Here is a 10,473-nt window from a genome sequence, read left to right as displayed (position 1 = left end):
CCACTTCAAACCCCTCAGATTGTTTTTCAGAGTCCATAGTCTCTCATGGTTTTACCCAAATTACTATTCTTGAGGAAAGCAGAGAGGGGCAGGAGACTAGGGACTGCAAAGAGCGTGATAGAATGTGGAAGGGTGATGAAAATGTTTTTAAAACTACATTGTACTGACAGTTGTATAACTTTATACAATTACTTAAAAAAATTAATCATATACTTAAAATTACATCTCAATAAAATTGTCAAAAAATGAAAAAAATTCCATCTTTTCATTCATTTTTGTTCATCTCTTCCTCTATTTCTTAACATATTTAAAATAATTCTTTTAAAATCTTTGTTAGCTATATCCAATTTTGGAATTAGATGGGGGACTCTGCTTTTATTGCCTATTTTTGCTCTTGCTCAACTGATCATACTATCCTATTCTGTCATATTTTTATAATTTTCATTATATGCTTGACATTATGAAATATATATATGTATTATGTATATATGTATGCATATATACTTGAAAAAGAATAAAAAGATGTTGGTGCTTGGGTGGTGCAGCCGGTTCAGCATTCCAGCTCTTTTTGGCTCAGGTCATGATCTCAGGGTCATGAGATCGAGCCCCATGTGGGGCTCCATGCTTAGTATGGAGTATGCTTGGGATTCTCTCTCCCTTTCCTTCTGTCCCTCAGACTGATGTTCTTTCCTTTCTCTCTATCTCTGAATAAATAAATAAATCTGAAAAAGAAGAAGAAGGAGGAGGAAGAGGAAAATAAGAAGAACAAAACTCAAAAAACAAAGGAATGGTAATCACTAGGGGCTAGAGATGGGAAAATAAGAGAGATGTTAATTAAAGGTATATTCTAGTATCTAACAATCTAATACATAGTAGAGTGATTATAGACAACAAAACTACAGTATAAACATTAAGCTAAGAAACTAGATCCGTTTTTTTAGATTTAAAAATTGGATTTTTTTTTTTTTAGATTTAAACTAGATTTTTTAAGGTATTTTATTTATTTCTTTGACATAGAGAGACACAATGAGAGAGGGAATGGGAGAGGAAGAAGCAGGCTTCCTGCTGAGCAAGGAGCCTGATGCAGCCCCAATGTGGGGCTCGATCCCAGGACCCTGCAATCATGACCTGAGCAGAAGGCAGACGCTTAACAACTGAGCCACCCAAGTGCCCCAAGAAACTGGATCTTAATTGTTCCTACCACTGGAAGAAATCATAATTACGTGGCACAACAAAGACCTTTAGCTAATACTAAAATGGCAAACTTGTTCTAATATAAATGTATCAAATTAATATGTTTTAAACTTAGCATAATATTATATATATATATATCTTAATTTTCAAAAGTTCCAGTTTTTCCCTCAGCAAGATTACCCTCTGTTTAGACTAAGGCCCATCTTCCTATACCAAATAAGGAAATGCCCCCAGGGAAGAAAATGATTGGCAATTATGAACTCATCCAGAAAAAGGCTCTTCCCTCTCTGGAATTTCAGTTCATCTATTCTCCTTACTGATATAACAATCTAATTATTTGAAAAATAATTTTGTAATTTATCTTCTTTTTAAAATTTGTCATAGTGGAATTGTTGCCTTCTCATGATCTATTATAGTTGCAAGCATAATGTCAATCTTATTACACTTAAACAAACACACGTATATTTAATTACTTGAGATCCATGTTAAGAAACAGAACTGCAAATGGTCTCAAAAACAAGTCTTTTCCAACTGTCATATGATCTCCTTGATATGAGGAAGTGGAGATGCAACGTGGGGGGTTTGGGGGGGTAGGAAAAGAATAAATGAAACAAGATGGGATCGGGAGGGAGACAAATCATAAGAGACTCTCAATGTCACAAAACAAACTGAGGGTGGCCAGGGGGAGAGTGGTAGGGAGAGGGTGGTGGGGTTATAGACATTGGGGAGGGTATGTGCTATGATGAGTGCTGTGAAGTGTGTAAACCTGGTGATTCATAGACCTGTACCACTGGAGCTAATAATACATTTTATAAAATGTATTTTATAAATAATAATTTTTATAAATAATAATAAATAAATATTAAATAATAATATTTATATTATAATATCGTTATATTTGTAATATAATAATAAATAAATAATAATTATTTATTTTATAAATAATAATATTTTTTATTTTAAAATGTATTATTATTTTATTTTATAAAAATTTTATAAAAAATTTTAAAAATTATATAATAAAATAAATAAATAAAAACCAAGTCTTTTGCCTATAATGTTGAAAAGTCTGGAAATAGTAATGATACTCTAGATAATACACGATGATTGGCATTACCCACCTAACCCTGTCTAAAGTGGCCAAGATGTGGCCACTCTCCAGGACATAATAGTTAGAAAGCAGTAGAGTCATTTATCACAGCACTAGTTGTGTACACCTGGGATGAATATATATACCACTTTTCCCTGGACAGTCCCAGTTTATATCTACAATCACTTAGTAGCTACAAGTAGTGCCCCTTTTACTCACAAACATATCACAGGTAAAGTGATAAATTACATGGTCCCACCTTAGTTCAAATATGGATATGAGGCATGAAGAAAGACAATATTCCAGTTTTCACTGTACTTTCTACCTCCCATGTTTGTATATATCAAGATCTTACCATCAATATACCAGTATGTTGGGTTTCTGAATCATGGAGCTATGACGGTATCATTTGCTAAAACCAGGGCAAAATAAATGACTTGTATTCTAGGTATTCCTTAATCATTTATATCTGCAGCTTCAGAACTTTTTTCTGTTATGCTCATATATCTACAGTTTTAAGAAAAGCACTACCAAAAGTTCACTATTAACAGCACCTTATACCCCCATAGGTAAAATGTAGTTCAGTTCTATTAAAATATGTTTATATATGAGTATAAACTGTTTATAGTTTTAAGATATTTAGATATGTACTTTTTTCTTTTAGCATAATATAATACATACTTTAAAAACAGAGCTAGAAAATAACTGGAATTTTCATCATTTTTATAGCTAGCATATAAAACAGGTTGCATTCAATTCTCCATGGAGTAAACTTTGGAAATGAGGCTGAATTATTTGCAGATGACAAATTTTAGACCCTAAAACATGCTTGGTACACTGAAGAAAATTCTGTTGGTTAAATCACTTGAGCCATCAAGTTTTTCTTAAAGTGCCTCGATATGTTTTTGACTGGTACCATCTGTTATCTACTGAAAAAATTATTTTCCTTTGGAAGGTATTCATCAAATTATAGGTGACATATTTGTTTGAGAATATACTAGACCATCTGGTTCTATAAAAATGTGTTTCTAAAAAATACTGCCATCCTATCTCAGCTACACCATCCGTATTTTTCAGAAGCTCTTTTTGTTACACTCCCAAAACAGAAACACATGATATTTTTGGCTCCTGGCTAAAGAAACCAAGAAAAACATTTACAAAGAGATTTTTCTAAGCACCATGATATTTTACAGCTATTCATTAAAAGAATAAGTAGGTGACCAGCAGAATGGAGTGTGGAGAAGAAAGGGAGAAGGCATTGGTGGATTCAATATTTCATATCCTGAATAGAAAGCTACTAAAACAAAAGACCTGAGAAAATCCTCCCTCCAAATATGAGCTTTGTGAAACACCAGGTATATTATCCCATTTATAATCAAGAAAACTAAATTTTCTGTTTACAAATATACTCCCATTTCTATTAGCATCCTGCAGTTGCTACTTAGCAATGTAAAAAGTTATTTTCTTTTCCTAAGGGTGGTTTTGTTTATTAAAGTAATAGATGAGAAATGTAAGAATATAATCTCACTTAGATTTTCTATTTGATTTTAGTAAGCTTGCTAAAGGCCAAATTTTCTCTAGCTATAAAATGGGCCAGTTTCTCATCAGAACAAAGTTTATCTAAATCAGACAAACGTTTCTTTTTAACACAGTGAACTAGAGCAATCGTTCTCACACATTCATACTGTACATCTCACTGGTCTTCACGAATGATGGTAAATCACTGTGAAAGAAAAAAGAAGCTCAATATTTCTATTAATGATATTCATACATTTCACCACATTTAAATGGTATAGTATTCATTTATTCATTTAAAAATATGTACTGAGCCCCTTACATATGGCCAGCACTCCTAAGCACTAAGCATCTACTAATGAACAAGAATAATCAGAGTCCCTGCCTATCAAAAGTTGAAAGTCCAGCAAGTGAAAAAGGAATTGTTTAATCAACAAAACAAATGTAAAATTGCCTGTGTAAGAAGAATTTTAGAGGCAAGAAGTATTATTAGGAGTGCATAATAGAAACTAGGAATAAGAAAGTTCATGGTAGATGTCTTGAGGAAATAATATATGATATGAGATATGAAATGTGAGAAGAAGTTAATTCAGTAATGAAGAGAAGAAAGGCATCACAAAAGAAAAACAGTCCCACCCTTGACTTGGACAGAACCTTCAGTGCAATATCATTCATAGTTTGCTTCTGGAATATATACATTCCAGCTGACTGTCAGTTGACCTTTAACTGGATATTCATTTCCCTTTCTGTCTGGTCCATCTATGATTATTGAACCATCTTCCCCCTCCCATAAGTATCACTACTGAGATAAATATCTGTATTGCTTGCTAGATATCTTCTCAGTTGTAGCAAAACTGTAATAAAATGTTGACACAAGCTCATAACTATCATCAAAAGTATTTATAACAGTTTTGGAGGGCCCATCAAGATTAACTTTTCTCAAAAGGACCTACCCTAGTTAAAGGGAGTAAGAACACTACAAGCACACTGGTGAGATAGATTCTTTCTGTAGCTCCAACCTTCTGGTACTTGAGCTTCTACTGGAAGTTGTTGCTGAGGCATGAAAAATTGGGCTCATTTTCAGAGTGTTCGGAAGTCAGAGTCTAATGGCTACTATATTCATTTTCTATTGCTACAATAATAAATTACTACAAATTAGCATCTTAAAACAACACCTATCTATTATCTCATGGTTCTTTAAGTCAGAAGTCCAGGTACTGCGTGGCTTAGTTGGTTCCTCTGCTTAGAGTCTCACAGGCTGAAATCAAGATGTCAGCTGAGCTGTGTCCCATTCTGGAAGCTCTGGAGATAATCTTCTAAACTCCTTCAGGTTGCTGAACAAATTCAGTTCGTGTGGTTATAGCGCTGAGATGACCCTTCCTTTGCTAGCTGTTAGCTAGCCTCCCTGGGCTCTTTAAATCTGCCTCCTTCTTTTGTCATGTGTGCCCCCTCCATCTTCAAACCAGAAACAATGCTCCAGGTCCTTCTCACACTTCAAACCCTTTTGACTTTCCTGTCAGTCCCATCTCTTCCATCTCCAGCCAAAGGAAGTCTTTACTTTTACAGGCTCCTAGATTCTATCACCCAGATAATCCAGGATAAAGTCTCTTTTAACACCTGGAACTTAATTACATCTGCAAGGTCCCTTTTTCTATAACATAGCACATTCATAGATTTCAGGGATTAGAGCATTGGCATATCTGGAGGTTTATTATTCAGCCATTTTAAAAGATGATTGCTTTTAGACATCTTGCCATCCAAGATGCCTTCCAATCTAAGAGCTTGGAAAGGTAATTTGGGTCTGTAGCTTGAGTCCTATCAGTGACTTCCTCCAGAGCGGGAGCATATGATTTGGCATGTAGAGGATATTAGATTCCCTAAAACAGGGGAACTAAATATGGTGCCTTAAGGTTTTGGTCAATGGTCTATATTGAGGAATTCATGATCATATATTGTCTTCTTCCTGCAGGGTTTGTTTTTGGACATGTTTGTGTCCTTTGACTAGAATATTATATTTCACTCAGGATTCTCCATATGTTTGCTTGTGTATCTAGAAAGCTGCTTCTAGGCCCTTATGTTTATGGTCAGTGAAATTCTCTGAAAACCTTTTAACATATAACTGCCCATTTGCTGAGAGCAGCAGTTCTTAAGCTTTTGGTCTTAGGATTCCTTTATACTCTTAAAAAGAACTGAGGATTCCAAACAGCTTTTTTTTAATAGGAGTTTTACCCATTGATTTTTAATATACTATAAATAAAAACTAAGAAAAGTTGTAAATGTTTATTTTATAAAATAAGATAATTTCATATTACCATAAATAGCACATTTTATGAAAAAGAACTAAAATTTTCCAGAACAAAAATATATTTAATGAGAAGACTAGCATTGCTTTACTTTCCTGCAAAACTCTTTACTGTCAGACTTAATGGAAGATAAGCCATATTCTCATATCCGCTTCTATGTTTGGCCTCTTGTAATACATTGTTTTGGTTTAAGCAATTAAGAAAATCTGGACTACACAGATAAATAGTTGGAAAATGGAGAATTCTTTAATAACCTTTCAGATAATTGTAAATATTTTTCTTTGACACTAAAGCTCTACAAGTGGTAGTTTTTAAAAGGCTAGTCATTATATGGAACCTGGTATGATATGAATGAAATTCTTATACACTGTTACATTAAAATTCATTGTTCTACTTTGCCTAAATGGATCTTTCTGACACATATATGGTTTTGTAATATCATGTTTTTGTTATTGGGCGATGTGGATTCACTGAGTTATGCAGGTCTTCTAAATGCTAACAAATTTCATTATAAAATAAAAACAAAAAAATCATTTTCATCAGTATCATCACCAATCTCAAAAGAAATTATTAAGCTATGATGTTTCTAGTGGCAGATACAAGTTTTCCAAAATTCAAAATTTTTACTTGAAATTTTATCACTGGCAACAAATACTCACAGATGTTTTCCTTTTTTTATAAAGATTTTATTTTTAAGTGATCACTATACCCAACATGAGGCTTGAACTCACAATCCTGAAATTAAGAGTTACAAGCTCTACTGACTGAGCCAGCCAGACACCCCTCAGATGTTTTTCTTGAAGTGACAGACTCGCTTCATTCATTTTCAGAGAAGTATCTTCCAACTACCCAAGTCTGAATAACCTGAGCTTTTCCTTCAAGTAAAAATAGTATTCCATGAAAAATACCACTAGTTGGAGGGTTCATTATTTGTGTGACCATGCGGCTATCTAAATTCAAAACAAATAGGCCTTTCAGCCAAGGGAACTCAAGAGAACTTTTTATCTATTTATGCATTATAGAGAAAAGCTCTAAGATACTTAAGAATATGTAAATTATTAGAGATCATTTGAATTTACAATGGTACATTAACTATTGCTGAGTAACAATTCCAATATTTAAAAAAAATTTTTAAAGGTTTGTCATTCTTACAATACTGTGGTTTGGCCAAATGTTTTGCTGGTTTTGCCTGAACTCTTTCATGTAGCCAATTCAGTTGGAGGGTCATCTGTGCTAGAACATCCATAATGGCCTCACTCGCATGTCAGACACTTGGTCCTGGTTCTCACTTGGAGTTATGATTTCCCTCTAGGTAGCCTTTCATCTTCCAATAGGCTAGACTAGCTTTCTTACATGGTGATCTCTGGGCAAAATCCAAGAAGGTGAAGGTAGAAATTGCCACATCTTATTGGTCAAAGCAAGTCATAGAGCTTGATGGAAGGGCCTGCAAAGACCCTAGGGCCATTTTTAATCTATCACAATGACCACCGAAGGTCTCTTAATATGACTACAACAAGCCACTTTAGAGAAGCTTCAAATCAAATAGGAACAAAGTTTCTTAAAGTCAGTGTCTGCCATAGAAGATGGAGGAAACATATTCTCAAAAAGATAACACAAATCTCAAGTGTTAAGTCCTCTTAAATACTATTTGATTGCTTTGTAAGGCAGTGCTTAAAGAAGGATGGGACATGGCAAAAGGGCACAAAGTTTCCAGCTGGCAAAATAAGGAACAATTTCAGTGTCAAAATAAATAACGATAGTAATGGATTATGTCCCATTAAATAAGAGTCCATGAGTCCATTAATTTATATTAATAAACAGAGGGAAAGAAAACTGTTCTACTTTACAGTAGTAGACCAAGTAATAAATGAAGAAGGAATACTGGAACTGGACAAATTACCATTTGATAACCACCTATTAATAACTGCTTCAGGCAAATATCATCAATAAATACTAAAACTAATGGGTGTAAGCTTGATGAGGAGTATTGATAAGGTCTTAAAGTAAATCTCCATTAAGACGTTTTAGTTACAGGAAAGAGAAACCTGGCAAACATGATCTTACCCAAGTGATCAGAGGTAACCTCACCAGTAATGGGAAAAACAAATGTCATGTGCCTCCTAATAGTACACACTGAGAAGAACACAATATCATTTCTGTGATATTCTTGTCAAAATGTTACAGTCCAAATTTAATCAAGATGAAACCTCAGATAATCCTAATTTGAGTAAGATTTCACCAAAATAAATGAACTATATTCCTCAAAAGGAGGAGATGAAGGAAAAAGAATGATGTGGGAACTGTCATAGACTCAAGGAAACTAAAAAGACATGACAGCAAATGCAACATGTGTTCCTGGATTGGATCCAGTGCTCTCAAGTGTGCACAAAATGATATTAGTGAGACAATTAGTGAAATCTGAATGAGGTCTTTGGATTAGATAATAGTGTTTTACTGGTGTTAACTTCCTGATTTTGATAATTGTGCAATGGTTATAGAAGAAAATGTGTCCCTTAATAAGAAATATACACTGAAGTGTTTATGACGCTATTAAATGTTTTAGGTCTGCAATTTATTCTCAAATGTCTCAAAAATTATAATACTTAGGTGTATATTTACATAGAAAATAACAAACCAAGTGTGATTAAAATGTTAACATTTGAAGTATCTATATGAGGGCAATTCAAAGAATTTTCTTGTATAATCCTTACAACCTTTCCCAAAATAATTTTAAAATATAAAAATTAAATAAATAAAATCAATTTTTAAAAAGATTTATTTAATTGACAGACAGAGATCACAAGTAGGCAGAAAGGCAGGCAGAGAAGGGGAATGGGGCAAGCAGGCTCCCTGCTGAGCAGAGAGCCCTATGCGGGTCTCAATCCCAAGACCCTGAGATCATGACCTGAGCTGAAGGCAGAGGCTTTAACCCATTGAGCCACCCAGGTGCCCCTAAAATCAATTTTAAAATTAGTCTTCAAAATAAAGAACCTAAATTGTCTTTTATGAACCAAAATATAAAATTGTATATAAAACTCTGGAAAGCCAGTACCAAATTACTAAATCTGCTTCTACTAGTTATTTTTACAACATTCTGGTATCACATATCCTAATATAAAGATAGGAACATTTTGGCTGCTACTTCTTAAGGCTAAATTCTGAAATTCAAAGCTTAGTGAAAAGCAAAAGTTCAATTGTTGAAGAGCCACTTTGGATGAGATTCAATGTACATCAGAACACTGTCCAAAAAAAAAAAAAAAAGAAGAAGAAATAAATAAAAAAGAACATTGCCAGTATAACATCCTAGGAGACAATAAGAAATCTGCAAAAAGTAAGTGTTTGTTTGAGGAAATATACTATTAAGATGCCCAAATTAGTCCAAATTCATTTCAAGATCCCTATTAAGCATCTAACCCTTTTAATTCACCTCTATATTTGCAAAGGAAGAGATCACTGGAAAAAATGAATACCTAAATAGAAACAATAACTTATACATGAATTGTGTTGCAGTAAAGTTTTTCATGATTGGTTCTAAAAATAATTATGACCCCCTTAACAGAAAGGGACAAGAATCTCTGAAAAGGAAATGACAGAATTTTATTAATGGTTAGGATTCTGGTGACTCAGTTAAAAAAATAAAAGATAAATAGTTAATCATCAGGTCATTCTAAGAAATATTTTTGTCATTTTAAAAGAAAATTTTAAAAATATTAGTATATAAATGTTTTACACTTGATCTTAGCCAAAAGGCCGAGAAGCGATAGTATGTAAATGTTTTAATTATTGATAAATATTTTATAAATAAATATTTTATAGGGGTGCCTGGGTGGCTCAGTCTGTTAAGTATCTGACTCTTTTTTTTTTAAGATTTTATTTATTTATTTGAAGACAGAGATCACAAGTAGGCAGAGAAGCAGGCAGAAAGAGGGGGCAGCAGGTTCCCTGCTGTGCAGAGAGCCCAATACAGGGCTCAATCTCAGGATCCTGAGATCATGACCTGAGTCGAAGACAGAGGCTTAACCCACTGAGCCACCCAGGCACCCCAAATATCTGATTCTTGATCTCAGCTCAGGTCTTGACCTCAGGGTCATGAGCTCAAGCCCTGCATTGGGCCCCACACTATGTGTGGAGCCTACTAAATAAGTAAATAATTATATATATTTTTATATAAATATTTTATACAACTATTTATACAAAATTATATTGTTATATAAAAATTTTAAATAAATATTTTATATTTAAATATTTTATATGTTATATTCTATAAAATATTTTATATAAAATTACATTAATACTCATCATAATGGTAATACATGTACAAATGAAATATTATTACAGTGTGGGATAAAATGCAAACAAAATTTTACTTTA

The 10,473-nt window shown here is 33.4% G+C and overlaps 1 pseudogene; it reads right to left on the bottom strand.

The window, feature by feature from the left end:
* Positions 1 to 9,795: 9,795 nt before the first annotated feature.
* Positions 9,796 to 9,864, bottom strand: LOC122905602 (annotated as a pseudogene).
* Positions 9,865 to 10,473: the final 609 nt, after the last annotated feature.

Source organism: Neovison vison, chromosome 4 (genome assembly GCF_020171115.1).
Source record: "Neovison vison isolate M4711 chromosome 4, ASM_NN_V1, whole genome shotgun sequence".
Taxonomy (NCBI): Eukaryota; Metazoa; Chordata; class Mammalia; order Carnivora; family Mustelidae; genus Neogale; species Neogale vison.
This window is presented reverse-complemented; position numbering and strand designations above follow the sequence as displayed.